Below are 25,130 nucleotides of genomic sequence, written 5' to 3'. Positions count from 1 at the left end.
AAACTTTATAGTATTTCGAGCCACTATTGTAGCCTGCTTTCTCCTCACTTACCACCATATTTTAGATATTTTACAGCCATAAACAGGGAGGCCAAAGGCTTGAGTTCATTCCGCCCTCCCGACGTGCCTACACTGAATGCAGCAAATGTGGTTTGCTAGGTGGTATATGAGGGCTTTTTTCTTATTTTTTCTTATTGTTCGTGTCTCACGTGCAGGCTGCTTATCCTAACATTTGTTGTGTTTCTTAATCCGCTGTGCGTTTCTTCTTTCTGTTCATATGTGTGCATTCTCATAAGATCATTTGAGTAAGTTACTATTTATGTTTTGTTTAAAAGAGAAGGTAGATGCATTTTGCAACTTCCACAGTCAACCTTGTTTCTTCTCTGTGCCTCATGGTGATTGACATCTCCTTTAATGGACAACTCCTTTTTTCCTTTAAAAGTCAAGGAGCAATTGCATAAAAAACTGGAGCATGGAGGCTTCTGAATGTACCGTATTTTTCGCTCTATAAGACGCACCAGACGCACCTAGTTTTTGGAGGAGGAAAACAAGAAAAAAAATATTCTGAATCCCAGAAGCCAGAACAGCTAGAGGGATAGCTGCACAGTCTGCATTCGCTCCATAACACACACACACATTTCCCCTTACTTTTTCCCTCCTAAAAAGTGTGTCATATAGAGCGAAAAATACAGTAGTTTATCTGATTCTACTAACTCCCAGAACTGTGCAACCTTGAGAATGCTGGCAATCAGTTTGATTCTGGAATAAGTGGCACTACAAGTGGAGGGTCCATATCCCCCCCTCCCCCGATATCTTGCTGAGCTTTGGAGACATTAAGATCTGAAATGAGCCCGGAGCCGCCTCCGATTTTAGAGGCTCGGGAGAAGTATGGTGTTTCATTACCCACTGCGAGATCAGCTGTGGCAGCTGCTGCAACAGCCAATACTGCTGCTGGTGGCAAGGCTGATGATTCTGCTGTCATGTTTGTGGCTGCAGCATCTGCTGGAGGGTCCGGGTGGTTTGTTCTACTGAAATGATGAACGTTGCAAGTATCATCGGCTCTGCAGCACAGCCAAATTGCTGCAGTTTCTACCCCTCGTTCCCTCCTTGCTGGCTGCCTCTCTTTCTGAGATGGGGCTGAGATCAGGAAGCGGTGTTGGTTCAGCTGCCCTCTGCAAGCCCAGGCATTGGCACTTTTCCCCCATGCAGAATATACCCTGTGCAGAATATACCCTACTCAGTGATATACAGTGAAGGATCATTCACCCTTGGTGAGCTGGTGATGGGATGTAAAGCTCTGGACGGGATCCTCTGTACAGTGGTGCCCCGCAAGACGAATGCCTCGCAAGACGAATGCCTCACAAGACGAAAGAGTTTTCCATTTTTTGAGTCGTTCCGCAAGACGAATTTCCCTATGGGCTTGCTTCGCAAGACGAAACGTCTTGCAAGTTCTTGCAAGTTTGTTTCCTTTTTCTTAAAGCCGCTAAGCCGTTAATAGCCGCTAAGCCGTTAATAGCCGCTTAGCCGCTAATAGCCGCTAAGCCGCTAATAGCCGTGCTTCGCAAGACGAAAAAACTGCAAGACAAAGAGACTCGCGGAACGGATTAATTTCGTCTTGCGAGGCACCACTGTACTTCTTTGTCCTCTGCGCAGTGTGAGGTGATCAATCATATTTGCTTCAAAGATCGAGCAGTTCCGTTCTTTAGGCTCAGATTTAGCTTGTAGGGCATTGCTTCTTCCTTAGAAAGCCCATGTCTGGCCAGGAAAGAGAACTGGGATTCAGCATGGCTACTTACGCGTGGCTGAAAAGAAGGAAAAAGAGGACTCAGATTTGTACAAGGTTTGCATGTGCTAATTTATATGTATTGATACACAATTGGAAACAATAGCTATCATAGAGCAGAAATAATACATCTCATCAAGGTGGAGAAAACGTTGACAAGGTAGCCTGTAGTCCTGCTCAGCCTGCTGATGAGGTCCTAATTATTGATGGGCAACTCTCTAAATTCTCTCTGTAAACAGGCTTTGGACCAGACCGCCCTTCAAATAGAGAACTACTACTTAAAAATGAGGGACGCGGGTGGTGCTGTGGGTTAAACCACAGAACCTAGGACTTGCCGATCAGAAGGTCAACGGTTCAAATCCCCGCGACGGGGTGAGCTCCCGTTGCTTGGTCCCTGCTCCTGCCAACCTAGTGGTTTGAAAGCACACCAGTGCAAGTAGATAAATAGGTACCGCTCCGCCGGGAAGGTAAACGGCATTTCCGTAAGCTGCTCTGGTTTGCCAGAAGCGGCTTAGTCATGCTGGCCCAGAAGCTGTACGCCGGCTTCCTTGGCCAGTAAAGCGAGATGAGTGCCGCAACCCCAGAGTCGGCCACGACTGGGCCTAATGGTCAGAGGTCCCTTTACCTTTACCTTACTTAAAAATGAGGGTTGTCCTCTGACAGCCCATTGAATAGAAGACTGTCCTCTGGTTTGTTGTGGGTTTTTTATTTATTTTGTTTTTGTATTCTGCACCATGAACAGCCAGAATAGTGGAGCCAAGGTTTTGGAGCTGCCTTCCTGACAGCTGCTTTTGGATGAGGATTGGGCAGGGTGCTGGCAAGGCCAGAGTTGCATGAGCACACTGTCAGGAGCACTGGATTGGCTCCGCCAGTGCACCCACATAGCCCTAAACTCACCTCCACCCTGCCTTGCCCTTGGACCACTCTGGTAAGCAGCAGCAGCAGCAATACCACTGTCAGTAGGGTGACCCAAACCCATGACTCACCTTGCCGGCTACTCTTGTTGTCCTTGCGGGTTCAGGGTCTATATGTTCCAGATGCTGCCTATTTATTACTGTGCTCCCTGTGTCATTCCTTGCTCAGGTGGTGCAATTTCATAGCTCTTTGGAGGACCACATTTTATCCAGATTGCAGCTGGGGAGGGAAGTTTTAGCTATGCAATGGTCCCAGTGAGAATCAAGGCCCCTACACCTGTAATTCATTACAGGAAAAGCAAGAAAATGCAACCTCAGATTTCTTTGTTTAGGTTCTTGTTTAAACCACCATGCCGTTAAACGTCATAGGAAGGAGATATAAGGGTTGTACGCCTTTGGAGCTTCCTGTTTTCGCAGAAGATTTAAATATCTTAAATACAGAAATGGCTCCGCTGAGCAAAAATAGCAAGTTGTTGACACGTTATGAAAACAGAAATGGAATGGAGCTTGGCATGCTGGCAGAAGGCATTGAGATTTAATAGTACATTTGTATCATTTATCCCAGTGGGGAAACAACACAGGATGTTGCCTTATAAATTTTTACTACTCCGTGATAAAATGTAACAGTAATAAATGGTGTCTAAGCAAATAAGGTAGCTGCATCTGGACCACATCCCAATCATCTTCATTACTTGGGTTGCTTCTGTTTAAGTTACTTATTATTTGAATGGCTAGAAGCGGCGTCAGAATTCCTAGCCTCACAGAGAAATATGTAGGCAAAGGTTTATTCCACATGGTCTGCCTTCACTGATGTGCTAATATACAAAACTAGAAAAGAACCATCAGAGGAGGAATCGTGATCCTCTCAACAACAACAGCACAGAAAGGGATATTTTCTGAACTGCAGAAGATACGCAAGTGGTAACTGGGAGACAATAGCATCATGGAGTTAGAAAGGATCTGGTTGAAGGTCATGGAGTCTTAACTCCCTGCCAATGTCAAACTCCTCCATAGGATCCCGGGAGGAATTCAGTGTAGTGGAAGCATTTCTGTTTGCCTGATGTGATGATCTGCCCTCTCCTCCCCATATGTCCTACTCTGGGGGTTCCCCTAGCCCACCCACACCGACCCACGGGGGCACGGAGAGTGCAGGGAAGCCCTTTGGAGCTAGCAAAAGTCCTTGTGTAGGTTATTTTATGTATTGTATTGTATAAAAAGTTAAAGGGACCCCTGACCATTGGTTCCAGTCGTGGCCGACTCTGGAGTTGCGGCGCTCATCTCGCTTTACTGGCCGAGGGAGCCGGCGTACAGCTTCCGGGTCATGTGGCCAGAATGACTGAGCTGCTACTGGCGAACCAGAGCAGCGCATGGAAACGCCGTTTACCTTCCCGCCAGAGCGGTACCTATTTATCTACTTGCACTTTGACGTGGTTTCGAACTGCTAGGTTGGCAGGAGCAGGGACCGAGCAACGGGAGCTCACCCTGTTGCGGGGATTTGAACCGCCGACCTTCTGATTGGCAAGGCCTAGGCTCTGGTTTAACCCACAGTGCCACCCACGTCCCTATTTATTTGTATAACACCCTTTAACTGTAGATCTCAGGGCAGTCCACAACATAAAATCACATAGGTTTCTCACATCAGGACCAGTTGGTTGAATATGGCCCCCTGATTGGTATACAAACTCTTCATACCTTCAGGTATGAAGTTCTTTCTCATGATTAATCCAAACTCTTCCCCGCCCCCCATATAATTTGAAGCTATTAGTTCAGGACCTACTACCTGGAACAATAGAAAACAGATTTGCTCCACCATCTATGTAACAGCACTTTAGATATTTGAAGATGAGCAACGTATTGTCCCACGGGCATCTCTTCTCTATGTTACACGTACTCAGCTCCTTCAACCTTTCCTCATAGGACTTGGGTCTCCAGGCTCCTCCCCATCTTTGTCACCCTCCTCTGGACGTACTCCAGTTTGTTTATATGCTTCTTAAATTGGAGTGCCCAGAATTAGACACAGTACTCCAGTTGAGGTCTGTAAGAGAGGGGAGTTAAGTCAGGGGCGAAACTAGGCTTTATTTCACCCGGGTGAAAGACCCAGTTTGGCAAAAAACAACAGCACAGCAACAACCAAAACCATGCATACACACAAACACAGGTTGGAAGCCTTAATGTGGCCCCTCTGGAGGCTTCTCCTGGGGCAAAAAGCCTGGCTAGCCCCCCTCTAGGTGTGACTCTGGTTTAGTCCACCAATTCCCACCTCTTAGGCCAAACCATCAGCTCCTTTCCACTATGCTACCTCCTCTACCTCTAAAATACCCTTGGACTGCAGAGGTCATCTTGTCTGCTCCCAGGAAGAACTTGCTTCTGATCCCACCTACTGAGAGAAGAAGAAGAAGAAGAAGAAGAAGAAGAAGAAGAAGAAGAAGAAGAAGAGTTTGCATTTGATATCCCGCTTTATCACTACCCGAAGGAGTCTCAAAGCGGCTAACAATCTCCTTTTTCCTTCCTCCCCCACAACAAACACTCTGTGAGGTGAGTGGGGCTGAGAGACTTCAGAGAAGCGTGACTCGCCCAACTTCACCCAGCAGCTGCATGTGGAGGAGCGGGGACGCGAACCCGGTTCACCAGATTACGAGTCTATCACTCTTAACCACTACACCACACTGGTGTAGTGTGGGATATAGTGTAGAGTGTGGTGTGTGTAGTGTGTGGTGTAGTGTGGTGTAGTGTAGAGAGGGCTGTTATAAGTAGACTAGCCTACTACACCCACCCCAACTCATCCATTAGTCCTTTTACCACCAGGCTTGCTTCATCTTCAAGATGGAAAGATCAATATAAAGCAAGCAAGCAAACAAACAAACAAACAAACAAACAAAAAGCCATTTTATTTAGCTGATACTAGAACATAAGAAGAACTAGCTGAATTAGGGCAGAGGTCCATCCAGTCCAGCATACTGTTCTCATAGTGGCCAGCCAGATTTCTCCACCCCCATTGTTCAGCCTGAGCTCCAGCTCTGAGGGCCTTCTGGCAGTTCCCAGCTTTAGATGTTTGATGTTTTATCGTGTTTTTAATATTTTATTGGGAGCTGGGGAAACCCAGCCAGATGGGCGAGGTATAAATTATTATTATTATTATTAGCCCCAAGACAGGACCTGATCTCTCCTCTTCTTCTGTTCCAGCAACTGGAATTCAGAAACGTGTTTCCTCTGGTAGTGGAGATAAAACATAACCACCATTGCTAGTGGTGTTGGTAGCCTTGTCCTCCATTAATTTATCTAATCTTCTTTTAAAACCCTCCCAAGTTGGTGGCCGTCTCTACTTCCCTTGGGAGCAAGTTCCATAATTTAACCTGTGCTCTGTGAAGAAGTACTTTTCTTTTATCTGAATCTTCTGAGAGCCCATGTGGTGTAGTGGTTCAGAGCGGTGGACTCGTAATCTGGTGAACCGGGTTCGCTTCCCTGCTCCTCCACCTGCAGCTGCTGGGTGACCATGGGCCAGTCACACTTCTCTGAAGTCTCTCAGCCCCACTCACCCTACAGAGTGTTTGTTGTGGGGGAGCAAGGGAAAGGAGAACCCAAAGGGCTTGCTGTCAGAACAAGCTTTTAAGCTCTTTGTACATCCACAAAGCAAATCTGAAAGCAGTTAAGCCTTTGAGGAAGGAAGAGATGGAAGTAGAGCACGAATCGCTGAGGGCAAAGTGGCCTTGGAAGAGTTCCAAGTAATTCTAGGGTTAGGGAAATGAGCTGTTGTTTTCTTGTAACACAGAAGTGTTGAAAGGAGGACAGGCCATCCATCTACCCCTGATTCACTATTAGCTAACACCATGCAAAGCCTAGATTGGGAGCTGAGCTGCTTTCTTCAGAAACACATACCCAATCAACCGGTCTCTCTCCCTCTGCCTCCTTCCCCGCCACCCCGCAAGTAGTTGCACGGAGCTATGCAAAAATCCTCTGCCTCTGTGCTGCTAAATGTCAAGCCTTTTTATTGTGCTGCCGCAATATACCATTTTAGACAGTTATGTGGCATCATGTACGCTACTGTGATACATGGCCATAATGGTAGACGCTAATGTTTTTATAATGGTCAGTTGATATAATCCATATCCTGAGATGCAGGCAGTTGTTTGTAACTCTTGCTGGAGGTTAAGTTGCTGGTGCTTTTAATATTTTATGATCTGAAAATTTTCACAAAGGCTAAAAGCTTTCGTTATGCACCTCTGTGCAGTTCTTCCTCCTCCCTTTCTGAAACGCGCTCTGGATATGGAACAGAATCTCGTAAAATTCTGAATGAAAATGGGGAGCTAGTGAGTCCAGATTTAGTCCACTGGGACTAAAAATTTGAAAATACACAAATAAGGCGCTCTGGCCTGGTTCATATATGTGTGCAAGCCTTTTAGCAGAGGCGGGTTAACGGGGGCGCACTGGGGGTGGAGCCCGGGGGGAGCTGCAGGGGGTCCCACAACTAGGCTGGTTGAGGTTGAAAGAATCTTTATTTGCATCAGTCACTTGTTGTTGTTGAGTCGTTTAATCGCGTCCGACTCTTCGTGACCCCCTGGACCAGAGCATGCCAGGCACTCCTGTCTTCCACTGCCTCCTGCAGTTTGGTCAAACTCATGGTGGTAGCTTCAAGATCACTGTCCAACCATCTCGTCCTCTGTTGTCCCCTTCTGCTTGCGCCCTCCATCTTTCCCAACATCAGGGTCTTTTCCAGGAAGTCTTCTCTTCTCATGAGGTGGCCAAAGTCTTGGAGCCTCAGCTTCAGGATCTGTCCTTCCAGTGAGCACTCAGGGCTGATTTCCTTCAGAATGGAGAGGTTTGATCATCTTGCAGTCCATGGGACTCTCAAGAGTCTCCTCCAGCACCAGAATTCAAAAGCATCAATTCTTTGGTGATCAGCCTTCTTTATGGTCCAGCTTTCACTTCCACACATCACTAGCATCAGCCACTAGCCGTAGCAATAAAATAAAATAGAATGTATTGAAGACAGAGGTAAAAACAACTATAGAAAATACATTTGGGGGGGTTACATCAGTAATAAAATAATAGATATTATTCCAGTTGCACCTGCTAAAAACCTTGCTGTTTTCGCTGTCACCTGATCATCTTGATCTGCTCAAAGAAAGGACACAGTAGCAATGGTTGAGCGACCGGGAATGGACAATATAGGGGGTAATCACCTCACTCCTCAAATCTTCATAAAGAATGCAAGCCAGAAGCACATGAGCCACTGACTCAATACTGCCATCTCCACAGGGACATAACCGTTTTCCCGGAGGAATTATTTTGAAATCGACCCTCAAGCGCAGCCAAAGGCAGTATGTTCAATCTTGCAAGAGTGAAAGCACATCTGTAATTTGGGACCGTTAAATTTTGCAAATAGGGTGCCAAAGCGTCAAAATGACTAGGTGGAAAATAATCATACCATGGGCAAAATTTCCTTATTGTGGCCAAGTTATTCTGTCGCTCGATATCATATAGGCGCTGTCTAATTAAATTATTTGCTTTACTGGAGCCCAGTGTTAGTAACTGTTGTGGTGATAAACCAGAAAATAAAGCTTTTGGTTGACCATTTTAGTCCAAGTGCTCTCATGACAATCTTGCGATACTAAAGGCAGTAGACTGGTGCCACAACTGTGATGAAGAATAGAAGGTGAGAGGTTTGTGTGTGAGCCAGATTTTGGCATTGTGCAGGACACTGCTAGAATTTAAGATCCCAAGGTCTGCCACTGCTCTTGGTCTGTATTGGACTGCTTCGACCCATCAATGAACACTTCTACCCTCGCAGGTGGGACGCAGGTGGTGCTGTTGGGACGCAGGTGGTGCTGTGGGTTAAAGCCTCAGCGCCTAGGACTTGCCGATCGAAAGGTCGGCGGTTCGAATCCCTGCGGCGGGGTGCGCTCCCGTTGCTTGGTCCCAGCGCCTGCCAACCTAGCAGTTCGAAAGCACCTCCGGGTGCAAGTAGATAAATAGGGACCGCTTACCAGCGGGAAGGTAAACGGCGTTTCCGTGTGCGGCTCTGGCTCGCCAGAGCAGCGATGTCACGCTGGCCACGTGACCCGGAAGTGTCTTCGGACAGCGCTGGCCCCTGGCCTCTTGAGTGAGATGGGCGCACAACCCCAGAGTCTGGCAAGACTGGCCCGTACGGGCAGGGGTACCTTTACCTTTACCTTTACCTACCCTCGCAAAGGGACTGTTGACAACAGAGAGCAGCACCCAGGAATGCATTTTCCATCCCGCTCGAACCCAGTTGGAAAGCTAATGCTCACAAAACTCCCATTGTCATGCCTCAATTGTTCATATTAAACCTTTGCATATAGTATGATTGCACATGATACAGTTGGCCCAGCTGTTTTGCAGACAAGCATGAAAAGACTGCTCTATACTTTGTGATAATTTCTTAGAGACTAGTGCGTGTAAGCATAATTATTTCTTCTCTCTTTCCTCCTCAGAAATGCTGAATTCGGTAATCTGCAGAAAAGATATATGGATTTTTAGCAGCTGAAGAACAAATTCAGGTAATTACAGCATTTATTCTATCTGGATTTAACTGCTGCAAAATAGTTTTGGAAAGCCATGAACTTAATCGTATCGCGCTACCTATACTGATTTTATAGTTTTCATCTTGTAGATCCAACCATAATTCTTTTCAATGCTTTTTGCTTACATATTGGGAGATACCTGGAAAAGTCTGCATTTTTGTACTATAAACAAACAGCACTTTGGCAAAGTTACAATAGGGACTTAGGGGGGATGACTCAAAGGCTTCCCAGAAAAGGTGAGTTTTGGGGAGGGTCTTCAAGGGCATAAGAGACGTGGTTGTGCAGAGGCACTCCTGGAGGCAGTTCCAGGCATTATGGTCAGCCAAAGGGAAGTAGGTGGCGGTTTTTCAGGGAGCAGGAGACTTTTGGGTGACTGCAAGTGATTTTGTTGTTGTTGTTGTTGTTGTTGTTTAGTCGTTTAGTCGTGTCCGCCTCTCCGTGACCCCCTGGACCAGACCACACCAGGCACTCCTGTCTTCCACTGCCTCCCGCAGTTGGGTCAAACTCATGCTGGTAGCTTCGAGAACACTGTCCCACCATCTCGTCCTCTGTCGTCCCCTTCTCCTTCTGCCCTCCATCCTTCCCAACATCAGGGTCTTTTCCAGGGAGTCTTCTCTTCTCATGAGGTGGCCAAAGTCTTGGAGCCTCAGCTTCAGGATCTGTCCTTCCAGTGAGCACTCAGGGCTGATTTCCTTCAGAATGGATAGGCTTGATCTTCTTGTAGTCCAAGAAAACTCCATGGACAAATACAACTGCAAGTGATAGAGCTGGCCATAGAATCATAGAACTGCAGAGTTGGAAGTCACCTAGTCGAACCCCCTGCAAGGCAGGAATCTTTCGCCCAACGTGGGGCTTGAACCCACGACCTTGAGATCTAGGGGTCTCATGCTGTACTGGTTGAGCTATCTGTATGATTCAGGAAATGAGAGCAGAGAGGTAAGTGCTGTGGCTGGTTTCTGGATGCAGAGGTGACTATTCCAGGAGAGGCAGGGGAAGACAATGAGTAGGAAGGAGATGAGGAGAGAGGGAGGTGCCAAAGTCTTGGAATCGGAATCTCAGGCAGAATCAGGAGAACAAGCAGTCAGGGCACACACAGGGTTAGCTTTCTTCTAAGCAGCCTCATCACACTGCTGGTTTGTATTCAGCTTAGTACCAATGAAGACACCTCAGTTTTATCCGTGGACTGCCATCTGTCCAGATTTTAATTTGCTCTGAACTAATTTTAAGATGTATTTTAATTAATTGACTGTCTGTTTTTATGTTCTTCTGCTCTTTGTATACTGTGTTAGTTTTATGATGTTAGAGCCTGGGAGGGCGGGATACAAATAAAATTTTCTTATTATTAGTATTATTATTTACACACTCACTGCTGCCAAACCACATCTTAGAATGTGGGCAGCTCAGCAGAATTTCAGAATCAGATTTTAGGGTTGATATGGATGCAGGTGGTTCTTCAGGGAACCTTGCACCAATCGGTGCTGGGTCTCAAAGGTAATCACCGTGACTTTGAATTGGGCCCTGACATGCACTTGTCACCAGATGCAGGTGTGAGAGAGAGAGTGTCACTTTTTGTACCACTTTAGAGTGTGTTATATTTGCCTAGCCGGGATGTCACTACAGTGATACCTCGGGTTACAGATGCTTCAGGTTACAGACTCTGCTAACCCAGAAATAGTACCTCGGTTTAAGAACTTTGCTTCAGGATGAGAACAGAAATCATGCGGTGGTGGTGGGAGGCCGAATTAGCTAAAGTGGTACCTCAGGACCTCCAGAACAAATTAAGTTCTTAACCCGAGGTACCACTGTAGTGCATCTCCAGACAAGGTCACAGATTGCATAGCAACCTAAGGTGGTATAAAGCACCTCTGGACACCTGGTCCTCCCCAGTTCTCTCACCCACTTACAGCATTTCTCTCCAAACTGGATTAAGCTTGTTCACTTTCAATCAACCCCATTCCAGTTCCAGGCACCTGTTCAGAATTTTAGCAGCCTCTGTGGGACAGGACATGAGTGTCTTCTGCATACAGTGGTGCCCCGCAAAACGAATGCCTCGCAAGACGAAAAACCCGCAAGACGAAAGGGGTTTTCGTTTTTTGTGTCGCTTCGCTAGACGATTTTCCCTATGGGCTTGCTTCGCAAGAAGAAAGCCCATAGGGAAATCTCCGGGGACCTCTTTTAAATGCTGGCGGTGGGGAGCAAAGACTTCCCCCCCCTCCGGCCTTCAGAAGAGGTCCAGGAAGGCCGGCGGGGGCCGAAAGGCTTTGCTCCCCACCGCCAGCATTTTAAAAGCGGTCCGGGATAGCAGGGAAGCGCTTCCCGCTATCCCGGACGGCTTTTGAAGGCAGGCGGGGGGGAGCAAAGACTTTCGCCCCCCCGCCGGCCTTCAGAAGAGGTCCAGGACCTCTTCTGAAGGCCGACGGGGGGCGAAAGTCTTTGCTCCCCCCCGCCTACCTTCCCGGGGGCTTTAAATTCGCCCCGGGACAGCGGAGAAGCGCTGCCGCCCGCCAGCATTTTAAGATCGCCCGGGACAGCGGAGACAGTCTCCGCTGTCCCGGGAAGGCAGGCGGGGTGGAAGCAAAGACTTTCGCCCCCCGCCGGCCTTCAGAAGAGGTCGGGGGACAGACTGTCCCCGGACCTGGTCTGAAGGCGGTTTCCATAGGAACGCATTGATTGATTTTCAATGCATTCCTATGGGAAACCGTGCTTCGCAAGACGAAAAGCTCGCAAGACGAAAAGACTTGCGGAACGAATTAATTTCGTCTTGCGAGGCACCACTGTACTGATGACATTTCAGGGCAAACCTCTGGATTATGTCACACAGCAGTTTCAGGTAGATGTTAGGACAGGACCTTAGGGCATCCCAGAGGCAAAAGGGATGAAAGGAGAAGTCCCCCAGACCATCTTGCCAGATGCTCTTTGAAGAACAAAGTTATACTATGTTCATGGCATTCCCATGATCAACCTGACTAGCAGATAAGGTTAGCCTCACATTCCTCGGTGTCCAGCCATGGTCCATCTAGCTCACTATTGTCTACAATAGTTTTTCAATTTCATTCTTCTGCATGGGACAATGACAATAAAGATATTGTATCGTATCGTATCACAGATTGGTAGTTTTCCCCAGCCTGACCGAGAGGAGCCAGGGATTGAACCTTATCCCTGTGGTTATGCAACATGCTCCTGGGCTTAACTTCTGGACAGAAGTGCATGCTCCTCACTCCTTGACCCAAATAAACACACACATACACAGCTGCAGCACTTGTGTCTTCCCTTAAAATACTCATTTTACAGAATGTAAGAGGAGCTGTGGGGACACGGGTGGCACTGTGGGTTAAACCACAGAGCCTAGGACTTGCCAATCAGAAGGTCGGCGGTTCGAATCCCCGCGATGGGGTGAGCTCCTGTTGCTCAGTCCCAGCTCCTGCCAACCTAGCAGTTCGAAAGCACGTCAAAGTGCAAGTAGATCAATAGGTACCGCTCTGGCGGGAAGGTAAGCGGCGTTTCCGTGCACTGCTCTGGTTCACCAGAAGTGGCTTAGTCATGCTGGCTACGTGACCCGGAAGCTGTACGCTGGCTCCCTTGGCCAATAAAGCAAGATGAGCCCCGCAACCCCAGAGTCAGCCACGACTGGACCTAATGGTCAGGGGTCCCTTTACCTTTACCTTTTAAGAGGAGCTATGCTGGACCATCCTGATGCCTCTGGCAAGGCCTCAAGCAAAGCATAAAGGCAACAGCCGCCTCCTGTTGTTTGACAATCAGTATTCAGAAGTGCAGTGCCCCACACCATTTATTTTATTTTATTATTATTACATTTGTACCCCACCTGTATTATCCAAGGAGCTCAAGGTGGCATACAGGGTTCTCCCCCTCGTCATTCAATTCCCACAACAACCCTATGAGGTGGGTTTAGTCTGAGAGGCCATGGCTGGCCCAAGGTCACCCAGCGAGCTTCAGGACCAAGTGAGGATTCAAACCCTGGTTTCTCAGGTCCTAGTCCAATACCCTAACCACGGTGCCATTTGGGCAGCATGCCTAATATCCCTCTATTGACACCTCTGCCCTCCGTGAATCTGTCTAATCCTCTTTTAAAACTCTGTAATTTAGTGGCCACCACAGCTTGTGACTATGAATTCCATTTACTCAGGCTGACATATTTATGAACTTCCTCTCCATCCTTTGGAATCCAGGAGATGGTTTAAGAGCCGTATAAAACTGAAGCCATGAAAAGCACCATGAAAACCCTGAAGCTCACTGAGCAGCAGCTTTGTGGTTCCAGCTAGCTAAGAGTTGTAAGGATAAAGAGGGCAGGAGGAAGAAGGATGCATCCTGACCTCCTTAGATGAAGAATGGGTGGTGGTGGTGGTACTTCTACTAGTACTACTGCATCTCCCCCTTCTCCCCCTCAACAACAACAACAACATCCTAATAAAAAGAGCAATGGAGGCAGACCATTACCTATGGTCCCAACCTAGGACAGAAGTGGGATAGATTCTTCATTGCAATCCAGCGCCCTTCCATACCTGCTTGCAGGTAACTCAGCATCAGTTACTGAGGCCAAATCTCTCTATATTTCCTCCACCTTCCTGTTCCGTAAATCAAGACATGCTGTGAGTGGAGCATGGCAGCATTGTCCCTATGGGGCACCCTATATGAACTTGGAAAGCCCTGAAGAGTTGAGCTGGTAGAGTGATCTGGGTCACCTTTGACTACAGCATATCTGAAGTGCAGCTTAATGGGAATGAAAGAACCACACATATTTGGAGCTGTACTGGATCCCGCTGACAGGGTGCCTGGGCCGGAAGTTCCAGCTGGTGCAGAATGCCACAGCTAGAGTGTTAATAGAGACAGATTATTGCCAACACACCCTTCCGGTGCTCAAAAGCTTATCCTGGCTGCCCATATGCTATGAGACCAGGTTCTAGGTTCTTGCATCAACTTACAAGGCTCTTAGCAACACTGAGATCCCGGGGGGAGGGGGGTCTCTGTTGGTGGTCCCCCTCGGCTCAGACGGATGTCTCACATCTTCAAGAAGCCATGCATTTCGTGTAGCCTGTAGAATTCCCTGCCAACAGAGATTAAACATGCAAACTCCTTGCTGAACTTCAGGCATATGGAAAATACTTTCTTGTTCCGGTAGGTTTTGGGGGATTTTGTGTTCAGGTTTATGATAGAATTTTATTTTATTTTTCTCTGCATGGTTTATTTTTATACACACAGCTTAGAAATGCTGATTATGATTTAAGTGGTCTATAAATTCCATGAATAAACAAATGAAATCCTTTGCTCTGCGTGGTATTAGATCTCAGTTTGAAGCTCTGGAAGTTGTGGCCAATACTGTGCTTAGAAGAACACCAGACACTCATTTTGGGTTTAGAAAATCTCTTTCAAGCATGAGTGAGCATTCCACTTACCTCTCCCTCTCCAGTACCTGAGCTTCTGTTCCCTGGGGGCAGGGTTGGGGAGGAAGATAATCCATCACATTCATGCTTTATATTCTGCCAGTTGTTTATTTCCACCGTTGCAGGTATAGAGAGGTCCCAGCCATCCTTTGCGTTTCAGTAGCAGAAATTACTTTATTTCATTTAACTCGTTAATTAACCCTCATGTTCCCTCAAAGTATGCCCTGTTGAATTGTGTGTCTTAGTTGCAGCACTTGTCTCAATTGTCCTTCAAGAATATTTTGCAAGTTAAATTCCACTTCCAGTTGGAATAATTCATATTTCATTCATCTTTAGTATTGCGTCTTTCATTTGGCCTGCAGTGAAAATAACACATTCCCAAAGCTATCATCTCAAATAGCTTCATGTTATTATAATCCAATTCCCTTCTCTTGCTCTCATATTTAATAATCTAGAGGTAGGAGCTGTTGATACTTCTAAAGGGTTTAAATCTCACTCTAAGCTATATTAAGCTTGACATGATAGTTAATATTTCTGAAAACTTGCAGGGTTTTTATATTCTCTAAGTGCTGCTGTCACACACGGTCTTCCGCGCCATATAGATTTTGATGCAGACAGTTAAATAATTGAAATAGTTACAGAATTCCTGCATCTTCTAGGAAATCTCGCTCATTAACGGAGGGTTTGTTTTAGACTTTTGATAATAGTTTACATTGTTAAATCTAACAATTGAATTGCTTTTCATAATCATTACTTTGAATATAATGATATGCGGTAGCTCTTTTCTTTTTAGAGGAAGCAGCGCAGGTAGATTCTTGACATTTGGCCTCTAGGAAGCTTGATGACAACCGTCTGGTGAAAACAGAGATGTCTGTTGTGTGTCTATGAACACTGCAGAACTAATAAGCTGTAGATGAATAATTCTACTACAGGCAAATATAATCCCATGCAGAAAGGCAGCCTATCAAAGCCTAGGAACATCCTTGGACCACACTAGATTACCACCCTGCTTGTCACTCTGTGAGGTGAGTGGGGCTGAGAGACTTCAGAGAAGTGTGACTGGCCCAAGGTCACCCAGCAGCTGCAGGTGGAGGAGCGGGGAAGCGAACCCGGTTCCCCAGATTACGAGTCCACCACTCTTAACCACTACACCACACTGGCTCTCCTAAGCACAAAGCCCAGCAATACTGCATGAGATCCGTGAAAACAGTGCTCCCTTGCTGTCTCACAGGGTTTCTGGCATGCGCAGAGAGATCAGCCATGCTTGGTCTGTTTGAGCATGCCAAGAATGCATTGCAGAGGCCACCCCAGATGCTGTGTTCGGTTCTGGAATTTTGGCAGGGGAGGGAGCACAGGGGCCTCCTTCCAACCGAGGTGGTTCCTCGATTTCTGGGTTGATTCAACGTGCAGAGATTGTGAATCTTAGCTTCCCTAGCATGGAATAAGAGAGGGTTGTCATGAAAGTGTGGTGCTGAACTGCATAATCGTGAGAATGATAAACTGGACAGCAGTGTATCACAGAGAGGATAACCTGGATAAGGGCAAAATAGAAGTACAGTGGTACCTCTGGTTATGAACTTAATTCGTTCCGGAGGTCCGTTCTTAACCTGAAACCATTCTTAACCTGAGGTACCACTTTAGCTAATGGGGGCCTCCTGCTGCCGCCACGCTGCCGGTGCGCAATTTCTGTTCTCATCCTGAGGCAGAGTTCTTAACCCGAGGTACTACTTCCAGGTTAGCAGAGTCTGTAACCCAAAGTGTTTGTAACTCGAGGTACCACTGTATATTTGAAGAATTCCCACTCAAATTGTATTTCAAACTTCTGTTTCTATTTTGCTCCTTTTCAAAAGACTGTTTAGAAGTGTTCCGCATTTTCCGTTAAATGTGTGCTGTTCCCATGCAAATAGGAGGGGCCTCTGGCTGAGTAAAACAAAGTTGAAAAATCGTGTTTTGAGGATCATGCCCTATTATATTTTGAGTCCATTGTGGATGGATTTGAATGCATATAATGCGGAAAGCATGCAATAGAGAGAACGGTGTCAACCTGTGACATCTGAGAGGAAAGTGAGCTGTTTGGGCTTATTCAGATGTTCTGCAGAACACTTAGCGTCTCTGCTGTATGTGACGCCTCCAAGCTTTACAAAATTACTTATTCTTGGCAATGGAAGCAGCTAAACAAATGTAAACAGCAATTTGAGAGCCCAGTCCCCTGGATTAAAATTTCGTAAACACTCCAGCTAATTGCATTCTTGTTCTCAGTGTACTGAAGGCACCATTTAGCCAAAGCATTTGTTTACTGAATTTTGTTTATTTTAATGAACATGAATCTTGTGGCGCTTTGACTGGGGCATGGTAGGATCAGCATGAAATGCAAATCAGAAAGGCTTGTCTAATGCCATAAGTGTTTACATTACAACTAACTCTATTAGTGGAGGACCTTATAAGTTGCTTGCTTATGGAATCCCCGGTGAGAAGTGATTCTTCCACTGATGTGACTGGGAAAATTAATTTTAAAAGTCAATTATTATTTATAGCTCTTTTGTAAACGCAAAGCTGGAGGGAGGGAGAAAAACCATGTTTTGCACATTTTGCATATGCGGCTTGTGTATTCCGAGAGCTTCACAAATTGTGTGCTTGATTTCGTCAGTGATTTCAGTTTCAAAAACCAAGATGGCTGGTACTGGCATTAAATGAAAAGTAGAGCCACATTTGGCTGTTTTGTTGGATTGGTTCATATCTTGTCCTTCAACATGTTCTCAGGGTGGCTTAGAGCAATTTTAAATTACAATGAAACAAATCAAAACAAACAATATATAAAAACTCCACCATATAAAAGGACTATGTTAAAAACTGTCATCAAAAATATTTGATTTCATACTTTGATTCCAGAAAGAGTCATTGTGAAAAATGTAAATGAAAACTGCTCTTTTAGAAGATTTAAACGAAACCGGAGTTTGCAACATCTCCCATCTGCCTTTCCACCTTGCCTTTTAGCCCCAAAGTAGCCCGGAATTGCAAGTGAAAACATGGAAGAGATGGAACTGCAGGCTTTGATATCAGCTTAGCTGAGAGGACCGCAACTTTTGGTTCCTCCTCTCCTCAAACTAAAAATTAGTGCCTGAGTTTGCTCCCCCCCACATCCCTCCCAGTCCCTTTTCCTTTTGTGTTGTGTCTTGTCTTATATACTGATATTTATAAATCACCCTCAGAACCTTTGTTTGTTAGTTTGTTTTTGCTGAATGGAAAGCTGCATCAAATAAATACAAAATGAAACAGTTTTCTTAAAAAAAAAACAACGAAGTCAGCTAAAGCATGACTCCTAGAAAGCTGGGGAAATAACCCAAATCAGCGCGAAGACTTGATGAAAAGGAACAGAATGCTAAAAAGTCAACAAAGAGCGAGCCAGTCATGGGCTCCACAGTCTGGTGGGTTCGCATGAGTGAAAAAGCCCCCTCCCATATTCCAGCTGACTGGAGGTTTGATGATAACAAAATGTGGAGCAGAAGGTCAGAAGGACACAGTAGGTGGGATGCTCGTGTCCAGTCGAGTCCAGGCCAGTAGCAGCACACAAATCAATTATTTACAAATTTTACATTTTTCATTAAAGAAGATGGGGTTCAATGTTGGTACCTCAAACAGTGGTTTGGCTCTGTTTCAGCTTCCCTGACCCCATTGGTTCATAATGTTACACCTCTTCAGGGACCTCTGCTCCAAACACAAGCAAAGGAAACGCTGGCTGGAGGCCTCAATTTATGGTCTAGGAGTAGATCAGAGTAGTAGTAGTAGTAGTAGTAGTAGTAATAGTAATAGTAATAGTAGTAGTAATAATAATTTATTACTTATACCCCACCCATGTGGTAGGGTTTCCCCAGCTGCTCTGGGTGACTTCCAACAAGAGATTAAAAATACATTAAAACATCAGTCATTAAAAACTTCCCTAAACAGGACTGCCTTCAGATGTCTTATAAACGTCAGATAGTTGTTTATTTCCTTGACATATGATGGGAGGGAATTCCACAGGGCAGGCGCCACCACCGAGAAGGCCCTCTGCCTGGTCCCTGTAACTTTGCTTCTCACAGGGAGGGAATCACCAGAAGGCCCTCGGCACTGGACCTGGGCTGAACGATGGGGGTGGAGATGCTCCTTCAGGTCTACTGGACCGAGGCCATTTAGGGCTTTAAAGGTCAGCACCAGTACTTTGAATTGTGCTCGGAAACGTCCTGGGAGCCAGTGTAGGTCTTTCAAGACCAGTGTTATGTGGTCTTGGTGGCCGCTCCCAGTCACCAGTCTAGCTGCCGCATTCTGGATTAGTTGTAGTTTCTGGGTCACCTTCAAAGGTAGCCCTATGTAGAGCGCACAGTTCCCCTTGTAGTCTACCCCAAGGCTTTGCCCAGCCAGTCTGCATCTATTGTCTCAGAGGAAATGAGAGGACCCAACAAGGGACATTCAGTTTCAAAGAATCTCCATGATTTAAACTTTTAACTTGTGCACTTTGATGTGATGAGTTAACACCATCATCATAATAACCATCATTTATTAAATCTGTATGCCACCCTTCATCTGAAGGTTCACAACAGAAAAATACAAGATGAGAATACAAAATATGTAATAAAACCAAATAAACACAAAACACAAAAGAATGCCTCTGATCTGCTATAGACAGTCACGGTGAATAAAAAGCCTTTTGCTTGACAGTCACATCTGTAAGGATGAATCAATGTGTCAACATGGCGAGGCTTCAATAACCAAGGCCAAATCTCTGGAGAAATATTTGCCATGTAGGTTGGGAAGATAATAATAAACCCATCCCTCCTTAATATTAACTTCCCGAAAGGTATCTTTACATTCCTTAAAACCGTCAACTTATTGGCTGCTGTAAATCTGCACACAAGACACCCACCTCCCTTATTGGTTTATTTGCTATGCAAAATCTTCTGTACAGAAGTTGTGATGAGGAGTTCCTTCAAAATGAAGAGCATGAGGTTTATGCCTGACAAAGGAACCTAGCTGGTGAGATGTTTGGAAAAAACCTCCTCTGGCTTCAAGAACCTAGGAAGCAAAGGCTTCTGTCTCCTTTGCAAGTATACTAGTGACTCGTCTTCCAATATCTGGGGTTTTGGTTTGTTTTTGTTTTTGAATACCACAGCAGGCAGGCTGCCTTTTTGCAGGTTGCGCTCAGCTCGTCGATGGCTCTCGAGCAAATCTTCTGGAACTGCACGTGCTTGAGTTTCATGCAGACTTCTTTGACAGCAAAAGCATTATCCCGGCCTACATATGACAATTTTGCTTCTAGGCTCCAAAAGGCTTGAATTTTAATAAAGAGGAAATTAGCACGAATGGAAGAGCTGAAATAGAATCCCTATAGTTTGTGCACGGATGTCTCCGTCACATCTTGGCTTTGATTTGTACACAAGTGATTTTTGGTATCCTTTCTCTGGAGCCATAAAATATGGCAAGCATGTGATGTTTGTTTGTGGGGCTCTTGTATCTTGAAGGGCTTGGTGAAACAAATTGAGAGTCCACAACATAACAAAGATGGCAGAGGCTCCTGACTATAAGAGTGGAGGCTGAAGCTATATCTCCCCACATCCACCCCACCCCTTTGAGCCAGCGCAAGCAACTCATACATATGGCTTAAGCGAAACAAATCTTGCTCAATCTATACCCAGCATTATAGCAGATGATAACTCGGGTCAATACCAAATCAATAATTATTTATATATGTATACAATGACAAACATTAACGAGTCCTTTGCTGCTCCTATAACTTGGGAGGGTGAACCCCCCCCCCAAAAAAAATCTAATTTTAACATTTATTTAAGATACTTGAGGGATTTAGAAGCATGCAATTACTGGAATAGTGAAATGATTATGTGTGGCAAAGTTTAGCGTTTAAATGTAAATTACAGAGGCAGCTGCAGGATATCAATAGACATATGGTAGATATGTAAATATATCCCCCGAAACTGTACATAAACATTCCTAGGCAAAGATATTGAGAGAAATTTCTGACAAAATAATCCATTAAAGTGATTGTTTCTCAGCCGGGTAAAACGAGTCCACGTTTGTGTTTCCAGAATGTGAATCACTCTCCACAGAAGCTGTGCAGAGTCCTGCTTGGTGTTACAGCATCTTCTAGGGTTACTCTGAGAAATGTTGAGTTTTGATGATAAATTCTATTCCGTTTTCCTGATGCATAAAATATTCACCAAGTGTATTGGGATACCTTGCCAAGCCCGCTCCTAATTGAGGCATGGCGGCATGACTTAATTTCCTCCTTAGCTGGAGTTGGGTTTCCACTTGTTACTATAAATAGCATCAAACACGTCTGCAATCCACACGAAAAACTTGTTAGTAATCCTTCTGAGGTCAGTGAGATTACTTTTCTTGTAAGGCTCCGGCATTGCGATTGGATTTTTCACAGGGGAGGAATTTGGGACATTCAGGGATGCAGTCGGAATCCTTAGCATCGCTACAGTTTTCTCATTCGTTTGACAAGAAGATTAATTGTCTCAATGCGCACTGTAATAACAATCCAAAGATCAGGTCGTTGGTGGTGCAAGAGATGGCATCCCAATTATAAAAATAACTTTAAGACGCCCTTGTTCATAAAGTTTGGGATCCATTCCCTACCCTTGCATGTTTGTCAAGCATACTTGCAGGAGCGAGCCAATGTTTTCTTCAGTCAGCAGGGCCTTGTCTCCATTAGGGTTCACTTTCAGAGGGGTCTGCAACCTTGGGAAAGCATTTTGGAGGCATGAGGGGACGCTGGAAGGGGGCAGTTTTAGAAGCCTTGTGTGCAAATGAACAGGGACGCGGGTGGCGCTGTGGGTTAAACCACAGAGCCTAGGACTTGCCGATCAGAAGGTTGGCGGTTTGAATCTCCGCAATGGGGTGAGCTCCCGTTGCTCGGTCCCTGCTCCTGCCAACCTAGCAGTTCCAAAGCACGTCAAAGTGCAAGTAGATAAATAGGTACCGCTCCGGCGGGAAGGTAAACAGCGTTTCCGTGCGCTGCTCTGGTTCGCCAGAAGCGGCTTAGTCCTGCTTGCCACGTGACCCGGAAGCTGTACACCGGCTCCCTCGGCCAGTAAAGCGAGATGAGCGCCGCAACCCCAGAGTCGGTCATGACTGGACCTAATGGTCAGGGGTCCCTTTACCTTTACCTATGTGAATGAAAGACCACACCTGGTGGTTTGCATCCCATATGAAGTACAAACCCAATACTGAGTTAAGATACTTGCTGTTAAGAATAATAACTACCCGTCTGTCTCAAGAGACAATGGAGTGCACCTGTGAGGGTGAAGTCAAACCACCAAGGTGACCTCCCCAGGGTGCAAGCCTGGGCACTGTGTATGGAGGTCTTGCTCTGCCCAGACAACAAGACCCTCACTCTCAGCCTCTCTGATATGATCCAAAGGACAGCAGAGCAATATTTGGCTCCAGCTTGGCTGCAGGTGTTGCTGGTGTACACAGGGCCATCCATCCGCCTTAGGACTCTCCTCTGGATTTGTATGGGATTTACTCCTCAGTCTTTTCTTATCCCAAAGATATCCCGCAAGACAGTGGAGGTTTCGGACCAGAGCTTTCCTTCTCCTAGATGGCCTACCTTCCTAGGTTGACAAGCCCTACCTGCCCCTCATTTCTCTCCACAGCACATGCAGAAACTGCCTTCTTGACTGCTGGACCCACTATCAGTCTCATCTGTTCAATCCACCAGATCCTGCCTTCACATTCAGGGGAAGTCCCTACCTCTCAGAGGGCTTAAGACTCATCGGCTACCCTCACCTAGTTTAGCTGGCCAGTCGAAGCCACTTCTGGGATGTGGCCGCTGTTGCATGCTGACAGCTTTTAGGAGCCACAGGTGAGAGCTGAGTGTAGGGTGGGGACCAAAGGTGGACAAAGTACCACCAGAATGACCACCAGAGGTAGGTACCACCAGAGGTACCCCTCCCCTAACACCAATAATAATAATAATAATAATAATAATAATAATAATAATAATAATAATAATACCCCTCCCCTAACACCAATAATAATGATGATGATGGCCTACACAAATTACTTGGCTCAGCTCTAGATTTACTACATCACCGTGCCCTAAACTTGTGTCTTACTTTCACACTTAGATTTTCATTTCTTTTTCAGTTGCTTCCACACTCTGGACTGCCTTTTCAAGAATATTGGGCAGTGTACCATCAGTTCTTTATCTCTGAGCTGGCTCTGTGTTCTGAGAGGGCAATGTGTTGTCTGATGGGCTGTGATGGGCTTACCTGGGAGTGATGGCAGATAACAGAAGCAGCCACTGAAGCAGCAATGAATGGCTGGATCCTGCCACCATTTTACTTCCCACAATGCTCCAGAGTGGTATTACAACACAGGCAACACAGGAAACCAAATGGTGGGTAGACCAGCCATCCTGCACTGCTTCGAGTGCTGTGAAATATTTACTCCAAAGTAGACATCAGTGATGGGCTTGGTGTGGCCCTGGCTCATCTTCTGTATATTCCGGACATGGTTGCCAGGTCACCAATGTGTGGCACTGCAGAAACTGAATAATAAGAAAAAATACAAGAATCCAGGCATTCATTAGCAATGCTTTGCAGAATGTGTTTAATTAGCAAGCTTACCTTCAGAGCCTATGACTGGGCATTTGACTATTAATTACTTTTCTGTTCCACTTAAAAGCATCGTTTTTAAAGTTAAGATCATAATTGGAATTTGTCTACATAATGTTTCATGAATTGTAAAGAGAAAAAAAATTAAGTGCTATACATTTGTTAAAATGCATGCGTGGAAGACTATATCGCGGCTTAATATGCCAAAATATGTGCAAAACTTCTCCCTGTTCACATGGCTCCTTTGCTCCTTCCTCAGCACTGTAAGGAAGCCTCTAATTAACTACTGTTTTCTGTTTCATCTGACCTAGGAAATGGAGGTTATTAGCTTTTGGACAAGCCAGAATATCAAACCCATTTTGCATCATGTTTGGCTTCTTCTGAAGCTTATAACCACACTTCCCCAGTTTGGATGAAACAGGAAATTTAATTGGACACTTCCTGCTTTGATTGCTTGCAGTGGATAAGGAGGAGTAAAAGGGTTGTATCTGTGGGCAAAAGGCTTGCTCATATATTTGATCTGTGGTTTCAGCTTAGAAATGAGCAAGATTCTTTTTTTCCCCTTTAAAAATTGTGATACAGAGATTGTATGAGTCCAGGGACCCAGCAAATGAGTACCGGATGGAGTGCACATTTCATGTTTGGCGGGGGGGGGGGGGGAGAGATTGCAGTTAAACAAAACTATGCATGAGTGCTAGTTAGTGCGTGAAGGGGTTAAGAGCACAGAGTTAGATTCATAGACTTAGCTAGGTCACACACCCTCACCTCTTGTTAGGGAGGAAGTGAAACTGCTTCTCTTATTGTTCCTGTCTCTTTCTGTGCCATGTAACTGACCAAGGAAGATGTATCTAAGCTTTGCTCCAAGCTTAGAGCATGTGTTTGAAGCTATCTTTCAGTATTTCTTACCCAAAAGTATTCTGCCTGTGTTCTCCATGTTGCTGTGTGGGTATATACATGAATCTGACCTTTGGAGTGTTTTGTAAGTAAAGCATTTTAAACTTACTTAACAGTGTGTAGTCTGTTCATTGCAAGAGGGCTAGAAAGAAAGTACAAATTTTTCCATGTGTAACACGACCACATGTACAGGTGAAACTCAGAAAATTAGAATATCATGGAAAAGTTCATTTATTTCAGTAATTCAACTTAAAAGATGAAACTAATATATGAGATAGACTCATGACATACAAAGCGAGATATGTCAAGCCTTTATTTGTTATAATTGTGACGATTATGGGGTACAGCTGATAAAAACCCCAAATTAACAATCCCATAAAATTAGAATATTGTGAAAAGGTGCAGTAGCTATTCAATCCATAACACCTGCAATGGGTTCAGTAGGAAGCATAATCATGGGGAAGGCTGCTGACCTGACAGTTGTGCAGAAAGCCATCATTGAAAGCCTCAAAGGGTAATTGCAGAAGAAGTTGGATGTTCCCAAAGTGCTGTATCGAAGCACATTAATGGAAAGTTATGCGGAAGGGGAAAGTGTGGAAGAAAAAGGTGCACAAGCAGCAGGGATGACCGCAGCCTGGAGAGGATTGTCAGGAAAATACCATCCAAACGTGTTGGGGACTTTCACAAGGAGTGGACTGAGGCTGGAGTTAGGGCATCAAGAGCCACCACACACAGACGGATCCTGGAGATGGGCTTCAAATGTCACATTCCTCTTGTCAGGCCACTCCTGAGCAAGAAACAACGTCAGAAGCATCTTGCCTGAGCTAAAGAGAAAAAAAGAACTGGGCTGTTGCTCAGTGGGCCCAAGTCCTCTTTTCTGATGAGAGCAGCTTTTGCATCTCATTTGGAAACCAAGGACCCAGAGTCTGGAGGAAGAATGGGGAGGCACACAATGCCAGATGCTTGAAGTCCAGTGTGAAGTG

General features: G+C 45.5%; 1 protein-coding gene across 17 annotated transcripts in view; it reads left to right on the top strand.

Moving 5' to 3' along the window:
- ADGRL3 (adhesion G protein-coupled receptor L3) overlaps positions 1-25,130 on the top strand; it is a 526,579-nt gene that overhangs the window by 113,469 nt on the left and 387,980 nt on the right. For all 17 annotated transcript variants that reach the window (XM_083718335.1, XM_083718333.1, XM_083718332.1 and 14 more), the window contains exon 2: positions 9,150-9,215. The gene's annotated coding sequence lies outside the window, so the exon portion shown is untranslated. The remainder of the gene's footprint in view (positions 1-9,149; positions 9,216-25,130) is intronic.

The sequence above is a fragment of the Podarcis gaigeae genome (assembly GCF_964106915.1).
Source record: "Podarcis gaigeae genome assembly, chromosome: 17".
Classification (NCBI taxonomy): Eukaryota; Metazoa; Chordata; class Lepidosauria; order Squamata; family Lacertidae; genus Podarcis; species Podarcis gaigeae.
Note: the sequence above shows the minus strand (reverse complement) of the source record. Positions and strands in the feature narration are given on the sequence as shown.